At 37.1% G+C, this 25,612-nt stretch overlaps 1 pseudogene; it reads right to left on the reverse strand.

Moving 5' to 3' along the window:
- Positions 1–2,780: 2,780 nt before the first annotated feature.
- LOC131491092 (large ribosomal subunit protein eL42-like) lies at positions 2,781–20,134 on the reverse strand (annotated as a pseudogene).
- Positions 20,135–25,612: the final 5,478 nt, after the last annotated feature.

Raw genomic sequence — 25,612 nt, forward strand, 5'->3', positions numbered from 1 at the left:
TTTTTTTTGGCAAGTGCACTGTAGATACTGCTTTCCTTGTCCAGTGAGCTCTGAGTCAGTTGAAATAATGTCAAACTATCAGAATGGGATTTCCCCAAGGAATTCCAAGGTGGGTCAAATAATAAAAATTCTTTAGGGTTAAATTTTTAGGGGAGTTCCAAACCCATTCTACCCATTCCAGTGGCTGCTAGACTTCTGTTTCACTGTTACTACCATTCCAAAGTGGATGCTTTTCAAGGCTACTTTAGAGATGGGAGTAATGGGATGAGAGTAGGGCAACTTAAAATGCCACAATTTTAATATTCTCATTCAGCCAACTTAAGTATTTTCTTGAGTAAAGTCTCTTGAACAACCAATCCTTTGGTTAATTTTAGTAGCCCTTAAAATGATGACTTGACAATTATTTACCAGTGTTCTCATTGCCTTTATGGAAGAGTGGATTTTTGGAGGTCTTTACTTTGCGAATGCTGCTTTCTAATAAAGTGACTAATTTATTGAAATCATAAATACTTACATGTACTACAGTACTGATTCTTTAAGTATATCATAAATTACTTGAAAATAGAAATTTAAAACAAATGTAATGAAAAGTAAATATAAATAAAAATTGTAATATTCCCTATTTTACTTCAGTAGATAATTTTCCTGGCATATGAGTTGTTTTTTTGAAGACTTTTGTAAAATTTTACTTCTGGTGTGAATGAGGGTGCAAAATGATACATCAGAGCTTATAAGTTCTATTGATAATGAATACTGATAATAAGTGTAACTATCAGTATATTTTTAAAGCTTTTAGTTTAAATTTTATAAGGAGTATATGTTTAAACCTTCAAACATTGAAAGGTATCCAGCAATTATATCTTTTTTAAAGCAAGAGCTTTAAAGAGCATAATACTCCATGGATTATTGGCTCTCACAGAGTAGATCAGGAATCAGCAAACTATAGTGTGTTGGCCAAATCCAGCCTGTTGGGGGACAAGTCTAGCCAAACCCATTTGCTTAAGCTGCTTTACTGCTACAAAGACAAAATTAAGCAGTTGTAACAGACTGTATGTCCCAGAAAGCCTAAAATGTTTAATATCCCTTAACATAAAAAGTTTTCTGATTTTTGAAGTAGTTTTCACTGGATGTTAGTAGTTCTTGGGATGCATCCAAATCATTAGCCATATTTGTGAATAAGTACAGATATCTGAATTCTATCTTAGGCATTATAACATCAATGAGTTACTTGTCTCTGATTTTCAGTTGAGTTTGGTACGTGGGAAACACTACTAGGAGACTGTTAGAAGGGAGGAAGAAAAGTGAAGTCAGGTGTTATTTCCCTTGTTTCTTCCCTCCAAGCTCCTCTCATTTAGATGGCTCTCTTCATGCATTCTTGGTGTATCAGTGGTTTCATAATCAGCCCCTCTCTTAACACCTTTAAGTTGTAGAGGGATTATTTGAGCACTTACTGTTTTGGGGGTATTTAATAATATTTTTTAGTTTCTTTAATCCCTATTAATACTTTTGTGAATAATTCCTTTTTTAACTTTCATAAATTATATTCATTTTAATTTGCCTTCCCTTTCAAACTGGAAATCTAACTAATACTGTAAATCTTTCTACTCTTCTTTTTTTAGATCAAAACTTCAGCCCATCATTTCTCCATATTGAACTCCTGTCTTCAAACATATCTCTTCCTCTTAGTTTTGTACTATTTTAAATTAAAAATATCTACTTTCTATTTCTTTAATCAAGTTGTTAATAAAATTATAAACCATTTGGGGCTAAGAATGCTATCTGTGGATGGTTACTAGAACACTCCTTCCTGACTGATTTGATCCATTTATAACATTATTTGGTGTTATTCAACTGGTTTCTAATCTATTTTAAAAGCCCCTGGTCCTCATGCCTGCATTTTGGCCATTCTTTGATGTCCATGCTCTCTGATTCCTCTTAAGTCTCATATTCATAGGGAGTACATGATTTCAGTGATTATACATATCTGTTCTTGCTCCAGTCTCTGATCTTCAGTTTCTGACAGGTGGCAGACAGAAATTCAGATGTACTTGACAAATGGCAGTCTAATAAAGTATTTCAGTTTTCTAAAACTTGGCTTCCCTTTGAAGGATCCTATAGGAAGCCTTTGCTCTATGACACTGTTGATGTTCTTGTGACACTTGCTTCTTTACACTTGATCACACCTGTTAACATTGAGGTTCACCAGCATTTTAACAACAGACATTTCTTGGATTTCCCCATTTGACCAGTCTGTATCACACTAAGTACCCTAAACTAGAGAATTAAGATCAGTCCAAGGTACCTGATGAAACAGATCCATTTGATATGACGGCATACTACATAATATTTAAATTATGTAATACATGTATATCTCCTGTTTGGGAAGTTCTTTATATCTTTATTGGTGGTGAGCATAGCAAAGATAGGTTTTTCAAAATTTCTCCATATATAATATGCTCATAATTTCTTTTATGGAATTGCCCATCAGAAATCTGCCATTAAACCTCCTCCAGAGAGCATAACACAAGTGATCAGAAATAAATTGCTGTTATTATAGTGTGTATACAAAGATATTGTTCCTTTTTGTATAACTATTTTTGGTTTCTGAATACAATATTTTCATGAATCAAACTCAGCTTTAGTACTAATATCTCTTTATGAGAAGGACTCTGACATAGGAAGTAGAGAAAAGAATATGTAAATTTTATGGAAGAATGGCCAGGAAACACATGCAGGCTAATTTCACTGCTTGTATTTTCTCTTTTCTTTTCTTTTCTTTTCTTTTCTTTTCTTTTCTTTTCTTTTCTTTTTTGAAGTGAACATAACTGCAAGATTATATTGTCTTCATAATGTAACAAAATATGAGGCTTAGAACTGGATCACTTGGCTCTTTCTCTTCTTATCTCCTCCCAGTTCAAAATGTTTGCATCCCTTAATAGCCAGCATTCTCTTAGATCTGCAGTTGGGCTCAACACATTCAAGCCTCAGCACAATCTTCTTTATAGTTTTAGCCTTTCTCCGGAAATTCAGCTTAGTTTGCCTACCATAACCACTCTGCTTCCTGTCATAACACCGCTTTCCCTGGGCATAAAGAGAATCTTTGCCTTTCTTTTACTGGGTAATTTCGTGGGGTTGGAGCTTGCCATACTTCTTGCAGAAAGTTTGGCGGGTTTTAGGAACATTCGCTGTGGTTGTGAAAGCACTATCGACGCGGAAAGACTGCTTGTATTTTCTTAAAAAATTGAGGCATGTTAGTAAGCTAATAACAAAAGAGAGCACTAGGGAACCACAAATGGAAGAGAATCATTAGTTCTAGCTAGTGATTCCTCTACCCTTACTTCTGGTGCCAAAATGTGATTATATAAAAAATGATAACATAGTGGATTGTGAAATATCTTTAAAAAGTTTTTCCTCTTAGACCATAAATAGTAATAATAAACATTTAATAATCACTTACTATAGGTGACCAAAAACTTGGAAACACAGGCAGATGGGCATAATAAGTAGCTATTGATATTACAATATATGATTTGTTCAGTGGGCTTTCTGATATACTCAGCATATTGTCTCTCATCGTGCTGGGTATCACCCTCAGATAAGCTCTGAAGAACTTACAACTTGTATGGTTAAAGGGCAGGTACTTTGGAAATCTTTTGAATGGTTCTACAAGGCACCTCCTATCCCTTGGGTGTTTGGCAAGTTGGCCAGTTTGTACTGGCTACAACCTTGGCTATGACTGCTTCCTTCACCTTCTTGGAAATGGATCAGAGTCGACAAAAGAGTTTGTACAACAGACTGACTATATCTTTGAATGTTTAAACCACCTTTCTAAGTGTGCTATGAGAAATGGCAGCTCTTTCAAAGTAATATGCATTAAAAGGCTCTGCTATTTATTGTCAGGATCAGCCCTTCATCTGCTTAGCAGTATCAGCTCAACACATTCAGCTTTCATCAATCTGTAAAAAATATAAAATTATGGTATTTATATTTCCAGATTTTATGGATGCCCTGTATATATTGAGGAATCTTCTTTTTTTATGTAATTCTCATAACAAATCTATGAGTTGCCTTCTATTATTATTTCCATTTCACAGAGGGAAAAGTGGAAGAAGAAGGAGATTAAGTAACTTTTCCAAAATCACAGAATTGGTAAATAGAAAATTATAGGTCTTAGGTTTAGGGAATGAGAACAAATTAGAGGGAGAAAATTTGGTGAAGAAATACTATGTTAGCTAGTAGAACACAGATATTTTGCTGTATGTTTGTGTAATCTCTCTGGCTTGTACATCAGATATCAGATTTTAAGGTACACCAAAATGACTTCCAGAGAGCTTTTCTGATAACCATACCTCAACATGGAAGTGCTAGGTGGCCTTTGACAAATTTTTAGCATCTCTGTGCCTTCAAAAATGGGGATGATTATTTTAGCTATCTACCTACCAGGTGAGTTGCTATTTGGGAATTCAAATACAAATTGTTTTTTGACTTCCTTGGAAGAAAGTCATACTATAAAAACAAATTTGGGCTATTATAATGACAAGTGTGTGAGTGTACATTAATTTCCCCCTTATGTTGTTATTGCCAGCAGATGGAGGTCGAAATTGAATTGCTGCTGACTGTTGTCCCTTGTTATGGCCTGTGGAGATATGACAATTGAGGAAGAACTTAGAGGAATGCCAAGTAGCAGAGCATGAAGCAGTGGGTGTGACCCACTGCCTTGGACATTTTATGGCTGATAGCACTTGGCGAGAAAAAAGTCTGCAGACTCTATAGTAGTCTTGCAAATAGATCTCAACATTAACCATGCCCTCACCCTCACCCCTATTTGATTCGCCCTGTAATCTACACATTGCCAAAATCCACTCTACTAATTGTCTGCTAACTCACTGGTCCCCTCACAAAATACCTAAAAACTGAATAAATCACGCTTGAAGGAATTTCTTTGTTGCATTGCAAATGTGGGCACAGAAAGTCGAGGCAATGCATATGAAACTTCCTGTTCTACTTTGATTCCTTTTGGGCTCGTCCTGGTTCTTCATTTCTTAAATCTTTTTGTTTGTCCAGAGATTATAACCTAGGGAGTCCTTGGATGATCTTCCAGTGGTGCCTGACCCAAGGGAATTAGAAGCACAATATCTGTGCATGCTATCATGCCCATTTTTGTTTTTTTCCTTTAGGAGAGTCTGTAGCTTTCACAAGATCCTCGAAGGGGCTTAGGACTTCAAAAAGCTTATGAATTCCTGCTTTGGATCTTTGGTTTATGGGGCAGTGAAACTTTGTATGTTTGCTTTAACGATTGAGACACAGCATTTTATGTGAATGAGAACAAGGGAGTGGTGGAGAAAAACAGCTTGGAGGGCATTATTACCTTTCCCAATCTTCATTTCTTGTCATGAATTATTAATCATGAGGTAACACTTCATCTGATGCTTTGAAAACTCTCCCCCTGGTAAGAACAGCCTAATTGAATTGGAGGAAGTGGAGCAGGAAGAACTAAACGTGGACGTTGATGGTTTCACCAAAAGCAATTATACACCCTGCAGCCTTCTCCACCTGTTTGAAAACCCAAGGCCCACTAATTCTCATGCCACAAGGGAACGGATGGGAAAGTAGAGGAAAAATTAAAATTGTGGAGTTTCAAACATATCTTCCTTGAGAGTGCTTCATTTTGGCAAAGGGGTGTATGGGGGGATAAGGGAGGATAAGTGGTGTGGACAGGGGTCTGATATACGGGAGATAAGAGCATGAACCAGTTCAGTCTCTGTGGAGTGCGTCCTGGCGAGGTAACAAAAACTTTAATACAGGCATACGTCTACCCAGTAATTCCAACTGCAGCAATGCATATATCTCAAACTTTAAAATAAACATGCATAATGGAATATGAAGGAGTCATTAGAAATCACGATTAAATACATTTTGATATGAAACTATGTTCTTGATATTTTGTGTAAAAAAGGCAATAAACCAATATGAATGTATACGGAGTATAGTATAATACGCATTGAAGAGAAATGTAATACTTCGGAATTGAGGAATATGTACCTTAAGGCACATTTTTATGTAATATAAACATGGAGGAAGTCTGGTAGGATATGCACTAAATGATAAAAATGGCTCCTGATGAGTGCTCTGATTGCAGTTAATTTATTTTTGCTTATCTTTATTTTCATTTTATTTTCTGTAGTAAGCATGTACTTTTTTTGGTCATTAAATGTACTAATACAAATCCAGACATTATCTTCTTTTGAAAATACAGACTCCAGGTTGAAAATAGACGGTTATATCAGCAAAGGATCATTCTTGGCAACTCCCAGAAGTTGGGTCCCACCTATCAGAAATTGAAGCAGGGGTGTGGGTGCCTGCATGGCTCAGTTAGTTAAGCATCCAACTCTTGGTTTTGGCTCAGGTTATGATCTCATGATACATGGGTTTGAGCCCTGCTTTGGGCTCTGTGCTGACAGTATGGAGCCTGCTTGGGATTCTCTGTCTCTCCCTCTTTCTCTGCCCCTTCCCATTTCATGCTTGCTCTCTCTCTCTCTCTCTCTCTCTCTCTCTCTCTCTCTCAAAATAAATAAGTAAACTTAAAAAAGAAGAAAGAAAAGAGGCTGAAACAAACCGAGATGATGGAGAATGCCCTTTCTCCTTCCAAATGACTAGGAGAGGCCGGTCTGGGCTTTTTCCCTGGATCTGAACCACTCCTTCCTATCCACAACCAGGTCAAAACAAGGGAGTTTCCACATGTTAAATAGCAAACAGAAAGGCTTTTGAAGACATTTGAAAATAAAAGGAAAGAAAATAATCTCAGACCCTACCAGAATTTCCTACTTCATGCTGCCTTCACGCTGACTTCCCTTTACCCCGTGATTACTCTGATCGTAGCGTCTTCCAAACTATGCCAGAATTACCCAGCTTGATTTCCTTACACAATGCACACTCTCTCTGTCTTGGTTTCCACTGTATCCCCAGTGCTGAGCACAACACTCCATCAGTAAGTGGTGAGTGAGCAAATGATTAAATGAATGCATGTGTGAAGAGTAGCAAAGAACCACCAACTTGACTACATTGGATTCCCCAAAAGCAAGTGCAGTGAAATCCCAGTCTGAGAAACAGATATTTTTCCAAAGATAGCCAGAGTGGAACAGGCATCTCCAAGGGATAAGAAATGATGACTCAAAACAGCACTTGTGGGGATTTGGAAGGGCTAACAAGGAGAGAGGGGGTGCCACAAAAACCAGGCTGAAATGAACAGGCAAAGATGGGTTTTTGCAGTTATATTGTACAATTGTAAATGACATTACTGTAGGCATGGGGGAACAAAGGTTGTTGAGTTTGCAGAGAAGTGGATTCTTGAATGGGTGAAAATTAAATCTGCAGGATGATTTTACGTGGAGACCGCACACAGGACAATTTTAGCCACATAAACAAGAATGGCCGTGTGCAATGATTTCTATTCAACCCCCCTGGCTTCCTGGCCTAAGCTGATTATTATTAAGCATTTATGCGGCATTTCATATGTACAAGTGCTTTACAATCATTTATTATTTATTCCTCACAACGTGAGAAAGCCACAAATCAAGGGCAGGGATAAAGTTAATACAATTTTATTAAACAAGAGGGGTGTGCCTAGCAGCAGGCTCAGCTACAACCAGGGAGTGTGACCTCACAGGAAAGAAGCAACAAGACAATTCCTTTTTCTCTTTTTCTGTTGCAATTTACACTTTTAATCAGTATTAAGTCAGGTGACCCTGCACACCTGGGAGAACTCCTGGGAGCCTGGAAACCTGGTGTGCCAACTCAAGGGAAAGCCTGCCTCTGAATCTGTCCTTTCTATCGCCGGTTTCCTCCCTTCCTCCCCCTCCCTGCTGGCTCCATTTTATTTCTTGTATTTCATGGATTTTTTTTTTCTTTTTTTCCATCATGCCCCATCTCTCCTTTTGTTTGTTCCTATTTCTTTGTCCCTCATCCCAGTCTTCTTCCCCCTTCCTCTCATCTTTCTCTGACTCTCCTTTCTCTTCTCTGCTTCTGTCTCTACTTCTCTGTCCTCCTCTCTCTTCCCACAGACACACAGAGACGCACGGACACTACAGACAGAGAAAGAAGCAAAATCTAATTGTAGGAGGTGCAGAAGGTCATTTCCTCTCTAAGACAGTACTCCTTCACTGCCTTCTTCTGAGACCTGACACAAGGAAAATTTTAACTCGATTTGTACAGGGAGAATAATGCCAGTGTTAATCCAAGTTGCTTGGAAGGTCATTTAAAAACCATTCCAGGTTGTTTTACTCCCACTGCTAGTGTTCTTCAGGCACTTCTCATAAATGCTAATGAATAATTCACCTTGGTAGTATAGACAAACACAGGCTGGTGGTGTTATTTGGAAATCATTCAAATTGACTAATTAGTCATTTCCTTTAGATTTTATTTAACGAAGGAAAAAGCATTTTGAGATATTTGGTAAATCATTATGTTACTAAAATCTTAATAATGTATTAATTTGGGGAAGGGTTGATCACATTTAGTGAAAAAGCCTGAATGGTTGCAATTTTTAAAAAATTATATATAAATTTATTACATTCTAGACAGAATCTTATTAGTGAACAAAAATATCTTAGCTAGAGGTCTCACTGGTCTCATTTTGAGGAATAGATAAGAATCATTTGTTGTTAATGCACATATTGAAACAAAGGATAGTAGATGAACACTCTCCCAAAATCCCTTTAAGTACTAGTTTTCATCCATGACCACCTACTATGTGTAGGATACACTGTTCTACATGCTAATGATAGAGCAGGGAACCGACAGGAAAAGCACTTGCTTTTATGGAATTTAGATCCTTTTGGGGATATTTTATAAAGATTAAAAAAAGATAATTATTAGATGATTAGATAAATAGATGATGGAAGGAAGGAAGGAAGGAAGGAAGGAAGGAAGGAAGGAAAGAAAGAAAGAAAGAAAGAAAGAAAGAAAGAAAGAAAGAAAGAAAGAAAGAAAGAAAGAAAGAAAGAAAGAAAGAAAGAAAGAAAGAAAGAAAGAAAGAAAGAAAGAAAGAAAAAGAAAAGGAAAAGAAAGAGAAAGAAATGGATGGATGTCATAAAATGACAGGTGCTAGGTAGAGAATAGAAAGTGATTGGGTATGTTTTGGGGTATATTGGATACTATTTTTGGAGCAGTCAAGAAAAGCCTTTAGGGATGGGGACAATAGAGCAGAGACTAAATATTGAAAAGGAATCACTGTGTTAAGATCCAAGCATTTCAAGGAGGTAGATAAGCAAGGTGTAAAGACCTGAGGTGAGAACAAGCTTGGTGCATTGAAATCTCATGTGTTTGTAGCCTAGTGAAAAAAGAAAGAGTGGTGAGAGAAAAGCTCTAAGTCTGGTCAGGGACCAAACTGCATTGTTTCTTTCTTTTGCTCATTAAACTTTTCCTAGCTAATAAAGGGAAGTTTCATCCCAGTGACTAAATCATTGCAATTCTCCATTATGGTAGGAGCAGGATGAGTTTCTTCAGTGTGACAAATGTATCTCCCCTCTACACATTTCCTTTTAAACCTATAACAATCTCTTCTTCAGGCCAGTAGATATAAGTCTTCAATGTGCCAATGAAGAGGAACCACAGAGAACATAGAAGGAACTTTCTTGGTTTTTCAATTCAGTGAAAGGCAGAGCATAATTAAAATGTGTAATAATGCACATCTTTGGATTTTATTCTCAAGATTATATTAAGATCCTCTTAGTTGGATAGAAGGAAGATTTCTGCACTCTACTTACCCCCTTTTCAACCAAGACCAAGCTGAGGAGAGAGAAGATAGCTGCCTGACTTGACTAGCCAACATCTTTGGAGCCACAAGCCCTCTGCCAAAGCTCTTTTCCGTGCTTTACTCCTTCCCTAAGAAGTGAGGGCCTTCCCAGTTCAAATTGGGTCCCGTCTCTGCTCATCCAGTGGTCACCAGCCAGTGGCCTGAGTTATAACACATAGACTTAGTAGGAGATGTGGCTGAAAAGACATTTTGGAGTCAGATAGGATGGATCTTAAAAATAATGTCAGATGGGGCGCCTGGGTGGCTCAGTCAGTTGAGCGTCCAACTTCAGCTCAGGTCACGATCTCACGTTCCGTGAGTTCGAGCCCTGCGTCGGGCTCTGGGCTGATGGCTCAGAGCCTGGAGCCTGCTTCAAGTTCTGTGTCTCCCTCTCTCTCTGCCCCTCCCCTGTTCATGCTCTGTCTCTCTCTGTCTCAAAATAAATAAACGTTAAAAAAAATTAAGAAAAAAAATAATGTCAGATGATGTTGGCAGCCTAAATAAAGAGGTAAACTAAGTCAAGTTCAAAATTGTCAAAATTATGAGCTTATTCAGGAATAGCAGGGGAATTGCAATTCAGGCCATGAAAACTGTATCAAGCTACAGATGAGTCTGTTAAGGTCTGGGGCAGGCTATATTTATGGGAATATAAAAAGGAATGTAAAGAGGGGAGAGTTTAGTTAGGTCTGTTAAAAGAAAAAAAAAATCATGGCCAGCTTTGAAAATTCTGCAAGCAGACAAAACCAGCCCAGTCATACAAACAAAGATCAATTTAGCTTACTTTGTGAGATCAGCCCAATCTGGATCATTTCTTGTTCATGTCTCTAAAAACCATAAACAAAAATTTCCTGGGTTGATATGAAGCAACTCCTTGACCATCTCCATATTATTTAAGAAAATTCCAATACTACCAGTTTTCTATAAACAGGCATTTATAGGAAATTAGTTTCCCAGTCCTTAAATTTTGTTTTCCTGAGGGGACATATGTGAGATTTTACATTTTATATCCTCTGGTCCCATTTTACATTGAAATCCTTTCATGTTTTCTCCCTTCTCTGAAGATCCTTCGCACAAAGCATTGCTGATCAATTATGGTATTCAGATGTTGTTCATTATTATTTTGTCAAAGGTATAATTCTTTATATGTGGATTTTTTTTTGTATGTTCTATGAAGCTGAGGAGGACCATCAGGTGTCTTTTTCCATGAAGCTGAGGAAGGCCATCCTCAAGAGTCTTGTCCCAGGAGGGGAAGGAAATGATATGGAATTTCACTGACCTCATTTGGGCGACACGAGGGTTGAAAATGAAGAATCTCATCTATGTCCCTCTAAGATGGACCATTTAGTTTCTATGATCAGTTGAGTTTCAGGAAAAGCCCTTGGCAGGACAATAATTTTATTTGTACATACTCTCGGGAAGAAGGCATTTGTTTACTAATGCAAAACAGTAGAAATTTAGTTAAAAAGGTTAAACTGAGGACCAGAAGCTCAATGACACCTACTGATTGAAATACACCTCTCAACCAGTTTCCCCACTTGCCTATGTTAAATAGATCAACAGTGTCCTAAGTTCTGGGAGTTTGGCCACTTTCTGCTAGCATCTTGATGTTGTCCTTCATTATTTTTAGTTCTTATGTTACTTTCCCTGACTTATTGACATAAAAACAGCATTCTTCCCCAAGTAAGGTACAGCTTCCCCTTGTGGAGCAGTGAGGAGGTTTAGGGCTCTGTGGTTTTGTAGGGTTACTTCTGCAAGGCTGTCTATTTGGGTTTGTTGATATTCAGAAGCTTGGACAGAAGTATTGAAAGTGGTAGACATGACTATAGAAATATTGTGAATTGCTTTTTCAAGGTTTGCTATTCCAATCCAAGGGAAAAAAGCTCTATCAAAAGTATGCCCCAAACCCTTTCTGTCTACTGCAGGGTTATATGTAGGCAGCCACCCAAATTATAACATTCCCAGTTCCAAAGCATCCTTTTAAGTTGATAGGACAGACTCCAAATAAGCTATAAAAGCAGCAGAATGAAACATTTTTCTAATTTTTGTGTCAAGGGTGAGGACAATGATCCCACAACATTCCTTCCTATTAAGAGGAAGCATAAAATATATATATTTTTTCTCCTCAAAAAGAAATACCTAATGTCTTCCAAGGGTAACACATAGTTGGGTCTCTTTGCTCAGATTCTTTTCCCTGGAATGAAAGAGGAGATCTCATAATTGGAAATACAGGCTTTTATACAGAGCACATGATAATCAGTTTCACTAACATTGTGGAGATGGTTATGTGATGCCTTAAATTTCTAAGTAGAAACACTTATAGATCTAAAGTAACAAGTGAGCTGGTCTAGTATAAGTAGGATTTTGGTGGAAGTTTGGAAAATCTCTGGAGAAAAAGCAAGTTAAGTTTCTCCATCATTTACCATATTTTTGGTCAATTCCTAATGGAGTACCATTGAGTGGGAGCACATAAGCTTTTCATTTCCTGGTCTTGTTATGGCTTTCATTGTTCCATTGTAGAGATACATTAATGGATGAGTTGATACAGTCTTCTGTATTTCAATGGGATGTGAATTCATGTTCATCTGGGTCATACAAAATAGTATCGTTACAAATATTAAGTGGGAGATATCCTAGAGTTTTGACATTCCCATCATCGATTTTGAAACAAAAATTTGGGGTAATATTCCAGAACTGACTGAGGGATAGCCATTTATCCAAAAATGGAAAGCAATAATATTTGGTGCCTTTTTCCAGAAGGAAGGAAGGAAATGTGTGGCTCCAAAGTTACCAAAGGAAAATCCTACATGTTTATCAGATAAATTTTGCCATCCTTCTCAAGATAGTGACCAGGCCACCAATTCAAGTTTATCATGAGTAATATTTGCTCTGGCACAAATCTGACAGTATGTTTAGCAGAATCAAAGTTTTTGTAAGGTGGGGATAAAAGGATGTGTTGAAAACTAAAGTGAAGAACAATGGTAAAACTAGAAAAAGAACAGTTGAAGGCCTGAATTACCTAATTTAACTAAACACAGAGTAATTAAAAAAAACAACCAAACAGGAAAGTTATATAGGCTTGGCTCAGGTATTTTGAGTAAGCTGTCTACTTCAGATGCCATGAAATTTGGCCTAGAAATTTTCAGTTTCAGGTCACCAGTTGGTATATAGGTTCACTCAGGTTTGGGGGCTTTCTTTAGATGTGATGCATGAATCTAGGAGTTTATTCCTTTAAATTTGTCTTCCCAAGGGTTAGTTAACAGCACCTAGTAGAGGCCTTTCCAGTGATGTTGAAAAGAGTCACTGGAGATGTCTTTTCCATGAGAAGAAATCTCTGGGCTATAAGGTGTGATGTTTGATGCCTCTGTTTCCAGGGAGTGCTCTGTATAAAGATTGTTCTACCAGATGGTGACTATTTTCTATGGATTTGAACAGGCTTTTGCAAAATTGAAGTATATCCCTCTTTATTAGTTGTGGGTCAAAAAAAATGGGGCTAAGTGTATCAGTCATTGTGTAATTATTTCAAAAGGTGAAAGTTTATGAATTCCGAAGGGAGTAGATCTAAGATTTAGAAGAACTGACAGTAATGTTTTTGCCCAGGGTACTTGAAGGGTTTCACCTAATTTAGCTGAGTCTTAATAATTCCATTTGTATGTTAGACAATCCCTGAAGATAATAAGCACAACAAAAGTGCCACAAAACTGGTCAGAAACCACAGACTTGTCTAAGTATCTGACCAGTAAAGTGAGTTCCCTGTTCACTATGAAGTTTAAGGTGGGGGAGGGGGAGGGGGGAATATTTTCTAGTAGGATTTTAGCTACAGAGGAGGTAGTTCCTTATCTATACAGGAAAACTTCAGTCCAATGTGAAAACATGCATACCATTACTTAGAACATATTTATATCCATGAGATGGAGGCAATTGTATGAAATTCATCTGCCAAACCTCAAATGGTCCACCGGGTAAACTAAAATGCCTCAGGGGCAGTATGGATAGTCTTCCCTGGGTTAAATTTAGTATGGTGAAATGACCAAGGTAAGTGCTTTTCGTGGCCTTGCAGATGCTTTCGACCAATGTTGATTCATGAACATTATTATTTTATCACTTGACCAGTGATTTCATCTATGAATGGTAGTTAATAATGGAAATTTTAGATTTCCTGACAGTACCAGTTTATTATTGGGTCAGAACCAAAGTTTCATTTCTTCATGATACCAACAGCTTTTAGCTCTCAAATTATCTTTTTCTCTTTCAGAAACCAATTGTTTGTATTTGCCTGGGTAATTTTCTTAGGTTATCACTAGGGGAAGTAGTTTTCTGGACCATGACAGAAGTGTGGTCTATGGATCCCATAGGAACAGCATTTTTTGTGGAGGCATCAGTGAGTGGTTTCCTTTGGCTTCAACAGACAGACTTAGAATGCTTAGGGACTTTAATAAGCTTTAAGAGCCGCTGATGGGAGTATAGCACCTAATAAACTTTGGACATAAGAACCATCTTAAATTCTGTTTCTACTGCAAGTAGGAAAACCTTGTTGCTTCCATAAAATCCAAAATCATGGGTTATTTCAAAGGCATATTGACTATTAGTATGGATGTTAGTAGCTTTAGCTTTAGCAAGAATACATGCTTGAATAAGAGCATGTAATTTGGCTTATTGGGCTGAAGTAGGCAAAAGTCATCATGAGGGGTTAATATGTGATTCATCAAAGTCAAACAGTCATGGAGATTTCATCCATGGAAGAAGTGAGAAAGGGAGCAGGTTTGAATTTGTTACAATAAATAAGAGTGATCTGAGGAGCAGTTAGCAAGAGAATTTCATAAGAAGTAAGATGGCTTCCTGAAAGGTGTTAGTTATGTTGTGAGTTCAAGAGAGCAACAATACCTTGAGTTACAAAGATGGTCAAAGAGGATCTCATAACTATTTCTTCAGTGATCTTTACCAGAAAGGCAGTAGCAGGGATAACCTTAAGGCATGGAATATGACCTCAGTCCATGGGATATAATTGTTGGCTGTCATAACCTAGAGATTGGTGGTAGACCCCATGTTTTGGGGTAAATACTTTAAAGAAATTTCCCTCTTTTTCATATACAAAAAGGAAAAGAGTTAGCTGATAGTTTGGATGTTCAAGAGTATGTGAATTTATTAAGCTTCCCTTCAAGGTTTTAAATGTCAAGTTATCTTGGTTTTCCCAGATAATAAACTTAGGTTTAGTGGTTTTTTAATAAGACATATAAGGGTTGTGCCATTAAGGAGAAAACTGGAATTCAGTTGTGACAATAACTCAGCTAGCCCAAGAAAAGCCTGTAATTGACATTTTGTTTTAGGTTTAGGAAATCTTAAGATGCCATGAAGCTTGTTGGGATCTAGGTATAACTCTTGTTTTGAGATTAAATGCACTAAATATCCAGTTTCAGTTTGAACAAATTGCAACTTTTCTTTTGAGATCTTGTATCCCTTATGGGCTAAGAATTTAACAGGTAAATACTATTTTCTTGTGAGGAGGCTTGGGACAGTGAACAGAGAGAAAAGTCATCTCCATATTGTAGTGAGATGGAGCCTCCAGAAATTTTTATATCATCTAGGTTTTAAAATTTGTGAGAACTTTCAGTAAAACCCTGGGCCATTGATGTCCATGTATATTGTTGTCCTTCCCAGGTAAAAGCAAAAATGTGTATCAATATTAACAACTTCAGTCTTATCAACTGAATGCACTGCATAAATCAATCACAATGAAAAATTTACTTTTGGTAAGGATAGATGCTTGTATGGGAATTAGGAACAACAGGACAGTGAGGAATAATAATGTTTTTTATTGCTTGAAGATCTTGGACAGTCTTCATCTGCAACCATTAGGGGGTTTTTTACAGGTAAAATAAGGGTGTTACAAGGATTGGTGCAGAGGATAACAACTCTATGTTGTATAGTCTTCTATGATAGGTCTTATGCCCTGTAAAGCTTCTTTGTCTATATGGTATTGATTAATTCTGGGGAGGGGTTTTAAGGGATCTATTTGGATCTTTTTTTTTTTTTAATTTTTTTTAACATTTATTTATTTTTGAGACAGAGAGAGACAGAGCATGAACGGGGGAGGGTCAGAGAGAGGGAGACACAGAATCTGAAGCAGGCTCCAGGCTCTTAGCTGTCAGCACAGAGCCCGATGCAGGGCTCGAACTCACGGACCGCGAAATCATGACCTGAGCTGAAGTCGGCCGCTTAACCAACTGAGCCACCCAGGTGCCCCATGGGATCTATTTGGATCTTAATGCCAGGGGGAGTGAGTGCAGAATGAATTCTGCCTATGTTCTTGGAGGTTTTTCCCATAGAGTAGGGAACATTAAATCTAATAATGAGAGTGAATCTGAAGTTTGATCTTCCCTGGTTTGTAAACTACACGTGAAAGAAAAAGAGTTTGGATTTTCCTGGTGGGTAGATTCAAGGGATTTAAATTTAGGGGATTCAAACTCAAGGGTTATTCTGTATTTTATTTATTTTATTACTTATTTTAGAGAAACAGAGAGCAGGAGGGAAAGAGGCAGAAGGGGAGAGAGAAAGAATCCCAAGCAGGTTCCATGCTCAGTGCAGGGCCATATGCGGGGCTTGATCCCACAAACCTGGGATCATGACCTGAGCCGAATTCAAGAGTCAGGCATTCAACTGACTGAAACCACCCAGGCACCCTGAGGGTTATTCTCTTTTGGAAGAAAGAAACGACAGCGTACTTATATTTTAAGGAAATCTTATCCTAGTAAGTGAACAGGTACTGCTTCACTGAGAAGTGGGTGTTTGTTTTGCAAAGGTCTCAAACAAAAGTGTATAGATTTAGAAATAGGAACCACTGTGGTTTATTTGACATGACTAATATTTGAATAAATGTATTTCTCTGAGGAGTAGCTCCTGTGTCAATTAATATTTCAAGGGATTGGCCCCCAATTTGGAGAATAGTTTCCCTCAGTCTGTTTAACTGTAGAATGGGAAAAAGACCTTGTGTTTCCTTAGAGCCCCATCATTAGGATGAGTCTGATCCTTAGCTCTTGGAAAACTTTAATTATCGTGATAATTAGATAAAATATTTTTTATTTCTAGCAGTCATTTCTCCAAAGGCCAGGTTTTTAACAATTATGACAGAGTCCAGTGGGGAGAGTTTGCTTAAGAGATTCCATCTGTTGAAATTGAATCTTTAAAATTTTAGTTGCTTTTCTTTTGGATTCATTGTCTATGGTGCAGGCTCAATGATTAGCTAGATTGACAGATCAGGTGTGGACAATGTTCCCCATTCTATGTAGATTCTCCTGACTAACAGAGATAGATCTCTGTTTAAAACATTTATAAAGATTGACTTAAAGCCTACCCTGCTGGATTCAACATTTATAGGGAGCCCAGAATTTTCTCTAAAAACACTGTGGAGTCTGCTATGGTAATCATGAACAGATTTGGCAGGCTTTTGGGTGCATGCCTGAATTTTGTTCCAGTCTACTGATTTAGGGAAAGCCCTTGGGATGGCAAGATGCAGCCTTCTGGCTATGGCACAAGCTTGGTCATATAAAAGAAGTGGTGGTTGAATTATTTGGAATTCTAAAGATTTTTCAAGTCTTTCCCAGTTAACAGATTTCATCCAATGCTGGGCTTGACCTTCTCCAACAAGCATGTAGACTAATTGATAAATAGATAAGTTTGAATTAAAATATTGAATTCTTGAGGAAACGTGTGAGGATCCTCATTGTTACTTTGGGAAAAATCTTGTGTTATAGTCTAAGTTCAGCTTTGGTCCATGAGATGTAGGAAATTGATGATTTATCAGGATCTTCAGAAGACCTAATTTTAAAAGGGGGAGTTTTTTGGGGCGCCTGGGTGGCGCAGTCGGTTAAGCGTCCGACTTCAGCCAGGTCACGATCTCGCGGTCCGTGAGTTCAAGCCCCGCGTCAGGCTCTGGGCTGACGGCTCGGAGCCTGGAGCCTGTTTCCGATTCTGTGTCTCCCTCTCTCTCGGAACCTCCCCTGTTCATACTCTGTCTCTGTCTCAGAAATAAATAAACATTAAAAAAAAATAATAATAAAAAAAAAAAAATAAAAGGGGGAGTTTTAATAGGTTCAGTTGGTATGTTTCAGCAATAGAGAAGACGGAGAGTTCAGATAAGGGCAAGGATTAGAAGAGGACACAGGTGGATCTAGAGGAGGTGGAGCAATGGATTTAGGGGAGATCTTGGCTGGTGTTGAGTTTTCTGCAAATGAAGCGTTTATGGGAAATCAGTCTCAATCCTTAAGTTTTGTTTTCCTGAGGGCACATGTATGAGATTTTCCATTTTATATCCTCCAGTTCCATTTTAGATTGAATTCTTTTGCAGTATAGTGTGCCTTTGATTTTAGAGAAGTTACCAAAATATGCGAGACTAAGGCACTGATAGGGATTGAAGCATAGCTCTTCTCCATTATTTCCCTTTTTATTTTCTTTAACTTTTTTCTCCTTTCTCTGCTCTCTCTTTTTTCTTTCCTATTGCATTCTAAGTGTAGGCTTTATTACATTCTAAGTGTAGGCTTTAGTGACCCATGTGGCATAATGAGAACTATAATGCCTGGGTCAAACTTTTGGATTTTTACAAATCCCCAGTTTGCAAAGATCACCTTATCCTTGTCCCACTGGTAATGGGACACTTAGCTTTTCCATCTTCCAACACCCCTGAAGAATCTTGGGCTTATCTTTTCTGTAGAAATTGCTGCTGCTTCTAAACTCCCAATCACTTCTCTGCATGTAATCACCTGTATACACTGTTTAGTTTTCATACTATATCACACTGCTGGACACTGATGTAATCTCCTTACTTTCCAAAATACCACCTACTGAAGGCTATGTATATAGTAGATTTTATTGAGGATTTGGAATCAATGGATGAGAGATGGGATAATGGAGTGATTAAAAGGTGGATAGGTCACAATGTGTACAGCAAGCTATGAAAGAAAATTAGATGACTTCTTTTTAAAAGCCTTCCTTTTGTTTGAAGGAGTTCACACTTTAGTTTTACTTAGGCTTACAGCTTATTGGGTGAGATCCACCCACATCATCTGCTTTACTTGAAATCTACTTATTTAAATGTTAATCTTGTCCAAAACGCCTTTATAGAACATTTAGAATAACATCTGACCAAATATCTGGGGCACTGTGGCCCATCAAATGGACACATAAAATTAATTATCTCCCTATACAAAACCTAAAGACATGGGAATGTTATATCTATTAAAGAAAGTTCTCTCCTCTGTGAGTTTCTTCAGCCAGTTCTTAAACTTATTTTCCTTCTCCTCAGTACAGAAAATTCCTTGTTTGTCACCACTTCTTGGTTGTCTCTCTCATTTGACAAATCAGGAGCATGGATGGTAAAGGGGCATGTGTATGTGTATGTGTGTGCACATGCATGAATGCACATGTGTGTATTTCTGTGCATATAGTAAAAATGTAATTCTATTTGGAAGGGTCACTTTGACATAAACTAGGAAAGCACTGATATGTCATTCTGTACAAGCAGCTTTCTAAAATTTTGAGTATGCTTAACCCAATGACCACTTTTTTTTTTTAATGTTTAATTTTGAGAGTGAGAGAGACAGAGCACAAGCAGGGGAAGGGCAGAGAGAGAGAGGTAGACACAGAATGTGAAGTGAGCTTCAGGCTCTGAGCTGTCAGCACAGAGCCCAACACAAGGCTGTAACCCACGAACTGTGACATCATGACCTGAGCTAAAGCTGGACGCTTAACTGACTGAGCCACCCAGGTGCCCCACCCATCAACCACTTCTCTATTTTGATGTGAAGATCTTGTAGTCAAAGAATAAAGGAACTTTGCTCCTTTCTTTATCCTTACACCTTACTTCCCCAAAGAGAATTTATATGTGGTAGGTCCAAAGGAACTATTGGACTCTTCTATCTTATGCTAAGAAAAGGATTTTCATGGCAAATGAATATGATTGAGCACTGGTAGATTTAAGAGTTTAAAAGTGTATTCTAAAGGCTAGCATAGGTCTAGGAATTTGTTTTTAAAATAATGTGCTGTGTTGGGGCTCCTGGGTGGCTCAGTCGGTTGAGTGTCCGACTTTGGCCCAGGTAATGATCCCGTGCTTCTTGGGTTCAAGCCTCGCATCAGGCTCTGTGCTGACAGCTCTGAGCCTGGAGCCTGCTTAAGCTTCTGTGTCTCCCTCTCTGCCCCTGCCCCGCTCTGTCTCTCTGTCTCCCCAAAATAAATACACATTAAAAAATAATAAAATAATGTGCTATGCTGAAGAATTCATGAAAACAAAAAGAGTGGCTAAGTCTAAGTCTGAAGTTTCACAGAATAGCTCCCACTGTGAAGTGCCGCCATCTTAGCGAGTCACTCTCTTAGTGAGTGTGAAGGATAATGTGTGCTCCACTTGTACTTGACCTCATTGTTTTCATTATATGCAAATTCTCTGACCGAAGTTGGGTTAATAATATAAAAGTGTTTGTTGGAGATTCTTCTATTCTTATTTTCAAGGCCTAAACTTTTGTTTGTATGTGTATCTGAGTGTCTGTTATACAAGTGGGCATAACTTTTAAAATATACACATACATATATACACAAAAGTCTAAATTTACAAAACATACATTGAGAAAGCAATTTCTTTTTGTAGCACAATCATGTAAATACAATATAGCTGAAAGGAGAGCTTTTCTTGCTGAAGAGGGAGCAGGTGTTGATGGAAAAGTTGAGGCGGAAAGTAGAAACTTCCTTGGTTTACATTTGCCCATTGTGGCAACCTCCTATAAATTCAGCTTACAAATTACTTAAGTAGAAGGGGCTAGTAGATACAGTATCCAGGAAAACAGTCCTCAATGTGGTTTTTAATAGCTGAATATGGAGTTCATTTAAAATAAATTTCAGTATCTGCTCATTCTGATTTCTACTCATTCTAATAAACTATCATCCCTGTGAAGCCCTTCCCAGTGTTTTCCTTGAAGGGAAGGAATCATTGCTACTCATAATGTTCCACTAGCATGTAATTCCTATATCTGTTAGTGCTACCCATGCAGCATTTTATTTAATTGTGGGCTTCTTAAGCCAGAGTCCTGTATCTTTATATCCAAGAACTTAATACAGTGCCTGGATCAGAGTTATGTGTGACCAGTGAACGTATCTATCCCATAGTTTTAGAATAAATATGTTTTGAACAAAAGCATTGGGTTGATCCATACAGCATAAAGTAGTCAACCTTGATTTTAGGTTTTCAACAGCATACTATTTCTTCCTTTCACATTCAGTTTGAGTAGCCAGATGTGTTATCAAATTAAATAAATGTTCTTCATTTACAGAATAAATTAAAATTAAGTTTTTTCTTAATGCTTAGAATTGTATGTGCTTCATTGAAATAAGTAAGATGTTTTGAGAGATTAGGATCTTAGACCTGTCAAATAATTAGTGTTAGAATCATTGAAATTTTTTTATTATTTTAATATGTTTCAAATTAGAAATTAAAGAGAAAAAGTGGATATGTAGAAGTAATGAGATTAAAACAATCCTGTAATCAAAATTGCAGCTTCTTTATTCTGGTATCTATGTAAAGTAATGGAGAAAATGTGAAGATAATTATAAGAACAAGAGGTTTAATAGATTCTAAAATCATAGGGTTGGAAATTGCTTCCCAAGATCCCTCTGCCATGAGTACTTTGAATGAAATATGGCTTTGATTTGCTTTTGGATCACAGAGGTACAAAACAATTATATTTCTGAGTGATTGGGGATCGGGGCATGGAAGATAGGATTGACCCACACTCCTCTCTCTTGGCTGCCGTCAGATAACCAGTTTTCAAATCCTCACATAATTTATTATAATTTTTTCTAATAGTATGTAGGTGTTAGCAAGAGAAGATCCATGTATAAGGGTAGGGAATCATCGCTAGGGTATTGCTAAAGGAAATGATATTCTGAGATGTATTGTTTTACTTTGCTAGATGCTTCCATTTGGGGATGAGACTGTGCTTTATAGACTACAACATGCCATGCTATTCCCATTTCCCATTATTCAAAAAGAAAAACTATGGAAAAGTTATGCTTCATTCTTGGTTAATAATTAAACAGAAAAGAACTCCTTTCAGATTCTTTTGAAGTAATCACAAGCAGTTTTTGAAATCTCAGCAAAGGGAATGCCCCATGTGTTTCTTCCCCTTCTTTTTTGATTCTATGTCATGGAAAGGATGAAAGAAGCACCTTAAGAAGAAGATGACTGAAACTTTTGACATTTTTAAGCAAATATGAAAGCTGAGTAGTCACAGGATTAGTTCCTTAAGAAGGTATAGTTACAATTTAAAAAGCTAGAGGAGCATTTGTGGGGAAGTGACCTGAAACACAAGAAGCATTCTAAAATTTTAGAAAGGGTAAAAACTAAAAATGTGAATTATTAAGAAATATATGATCAAACTTTGTATGTAACATTAGGACTGGAATGAATAAAAAAAAATAGTTAATATTTCCTGAGAAAGATACCAACCTATCTTGGGGTATCATCTCCTTTAAAAATCTTCCTTTAAAGTTATGTTCCTTACTCTATTTTATTTACATACTTAAATGGAAATGTAACATTTCTTAAAAAAAATAATTAGTATTTTCATATCAGCTATAATGAACCATTGCAAGCTCATGTACACACACACACACACACACACACACACACACACACACAGAGTCTTTGACTTATAATTTTTGGCCATGATGAGCACCACTGCTAGCATACTAGCCGAATATGATCACAAGAAAATATGTAAGAGGGTAAAAGTGTTTCTTGAATGGCAGCACTGAAAACCCAATTTCTAGTGTAGTCATTTGGGTAGAAGGAACAAGCACAGCATACTGAATGCTTCTTCCTGGCATCTGCCCTGGCTCCTTTGTGCATCCTTGCTGATTGGTCCATGCCCATGTCATTCTGATTTTTGACATTTTTTGATGTCATTTATGATAATATGTACAATTACAAAGTGATAGGCAACACTTCAGAAGTGTTCACAAATTTTACATGTATGAGAGCCAGTAGAAGACCTGCTAGCATATTCTCAAGAACATTCACTGCAGTATTGTTTGTAATGGGAAAAAAATGGGAACAACGTAAATGCCCACTGGTAGGAGAATTAATAAAGTCCTCACTTTGGTATGCTGTACAACAATAAAAATAAATGAGGCAGATCTATTGACATTCTCATGTAAAATCTGTAAGGTTTAGTAGTCTTTATTGAAAAAACAAGTTTCCAAAAATATCCACAGAATAATATTATTTTTTTGTGTATAAAAAACAAAAGACCACAGAAATTAGAATGCTCATTTGTATATGTAAATTCAGAGAAAAAGGACCTGGAGAAAGCACATCAAATCAATGACAGTGATTGTCTCTATTGATGGTACATGCTATAGGGATACAGGGCTGGATGTCACAAGTGATTTTAATCTCCTGTCTACTGTCTTCATTTTTACAACGGGAATACATGCCAGTGTTGTTTGATTAACTTAAAATGTTTTATAAACGTTCTAGGGGTATTGAAAAGAGTCGAGGGGTGGGGGTGGGGGGGATATTTGCCAATTTTCTATGTGGCTTTTCTCCTTCATGTCCAGGTAATAAACTTCAGATATGGCCCAATCTATCAAAACACAACAAAGCAACTGACCTAATGCCAAACCCTCCACTCATTGCTGAAGCAGAGTGTGCTGGGCAAGGAACATTATGCTTCTTTCCCAAACATAAACCCGTTTGAAAGTGTTTCACTCTGTGTATATAACAGCCCATTTTGGGTGTATGTCTTCTTTTTTTCCCCACCCCAGCAGTTACCTGGGGTTCTTACTGACTAATGAATGCAAAACATGTATTTTTCAGAAGACATGTAGGGTTTAACAAAACAAGGTATAAAGTGATATATTATAGAGCTAATTTGGGAGATTGGAACAAAGGATCTATTGAATATAAATGTCCTTATTCTAGTGAATCAGCATTCTGGATATTAGAAAGATGGATTGAATCATGGACATGGCAGAGAAGATATGTTAGTAAAAACCCTTGGCCTTTAAAGTTCTTCTGTGAAAACCCTGGCCTGCCTGCCCCTGTCAATAGGAGATAGACTTCTCGGTTATATGCTTGTGTGCCTCTCATGGAACTGCTTTTTGTTGTTGTTGTGTTGTTTTCTTTTGTTTTTGTTTTGTTTTGCAGGTTACATAATAATTGTTCTTTTCTAATAGACAATAAGCTTTATGAAGTCAAGGACCATGTGTTTTCATTCACCTTTATATAGGCATAACTCCTGCTAAGCAACTGGCAAATGATTCAGTGAATGAAATCAATGAGTACAATAGCTGAATTTATACTGTGGGAGAAAGCAAAGACTTTTAAATTAAATGTTGCTTAACTCTTCTATTCTCTCAGAAAATAGGACTCCACTTTGTAAACTGCAGACCAATTTAATGTGATTATTACTGTTTTAGTGAAAATAATGAAAGTATCACTATCTGCCACTCATTAGTCTAGAAATGAAGGATATGAGGATGGTGAATAGGCTGTACCACAAAGAACTGAAATTTTACAAGAAATTTCACCTTGGACCTTCCATATATGTGACCAACTTAAAGACCTCCTTAAAGTGAAGGGGGCTGTGTGATTGTGATACTATTGCTGTGTCCCGGTTTTGATATATTATTTGGATAGCACTGGCAAAGCCGTAGTAACAAGTCATACTCTGAACAAACCCTTAAGTAGAGCTTACTCTGTGCCAGAGACTCTTTTGAGGTCTTAACATGCATTAACCTAATCCTTTGTTTCCCTAATTAAAGAGGTAATATCTACTTATTATGGAAAACTTGAAATTGTAAAAGACTGAATTTCTGATTATCTTTAATGAATCTTTCACTTTATCCTTATAAAGTTATTTGGTCTCTGGAGGATTATATCAATTTGTTTTGTTTTGTTTTGTTTTTAGTATCAATCTGAGAAGCCTTGTTTTCTTAACAGGATGCATAATGTATTTATTTTATATATTTTCATAACTAATAGATTTGGCCTTGCTTTTGCCATGCCTTATGAATTTTGTTTTTTTATTTGCTTTTATTTTCCCTGCTCTGCTGTTGCCTTAGTTTTCTATGTTTCACTTGTTTTTTTTAAATTTTTTTATTAATTTTTTTTAACATATATTCATTTTTAGGAGACACAAAGAGATAGAGCATGAATGGGGGAGGGTCAGAGAGAGACAGAGACAGAATCTGAAGCAGGGTCCAGGCTCTGAGCTGTCAGCACAGAGTCTGATGAGGGGCTCAAACTGACACAAGATCATGACCTGAGCCAAAGTCGGACGCTTAACTGACTGAGCCACCCAGGCGCACCTCACTTAAGTTTTCTGTGTTTCACTATACCATGATCTTTTTAAACATATGCCTTTATTTTCTTATACTTATTTAGAAGATAAAATTCTTATTTTTAATTCTAATGGTTGCCTTTTAGTTTATGACATACGTAATACGGTCTATATTTCTTTAATTTTCAGAGATAAGCACAAAGGGATAACATTCATTGTCCTTTTTGCCTATTAGAGAATTTAAGAGGTTAGCCAATGTCCTGCCATATCCTAGGCTTCATTAATTGTCTGTGGCTGTAGATTCAACACATTACTTTACAATTACTGTTTTTACCCTGTAAACTTTTTCCATTAGTTGTTTTTGGATTTGCCACTGAAACTCCTAACCAGTGCTACAAATGCAATTCATAACCAGACCTGTAAGCACAATTTATTATTTAGTAATAATATTGTTTAGTAACAACAAGAAATATATATATAATACTTTTATGTACTGGAT

Source organism: Neofelis nebulosa, chromosome 2 (genome assembly GCF_028018385.1).
Source record: "Neofelis nebulosa isolate mNeoNeb1 chromosome 2, mNeoNeb1.pri, whole genome shotgun sequence".
NCBI classification, from domain to species: domain Eukaryota; kingdom Metazoa; phylum Chordata; class Mammalia; order Carnivora; family Felidae; genus Neofelis; species Neofelis nebulosa.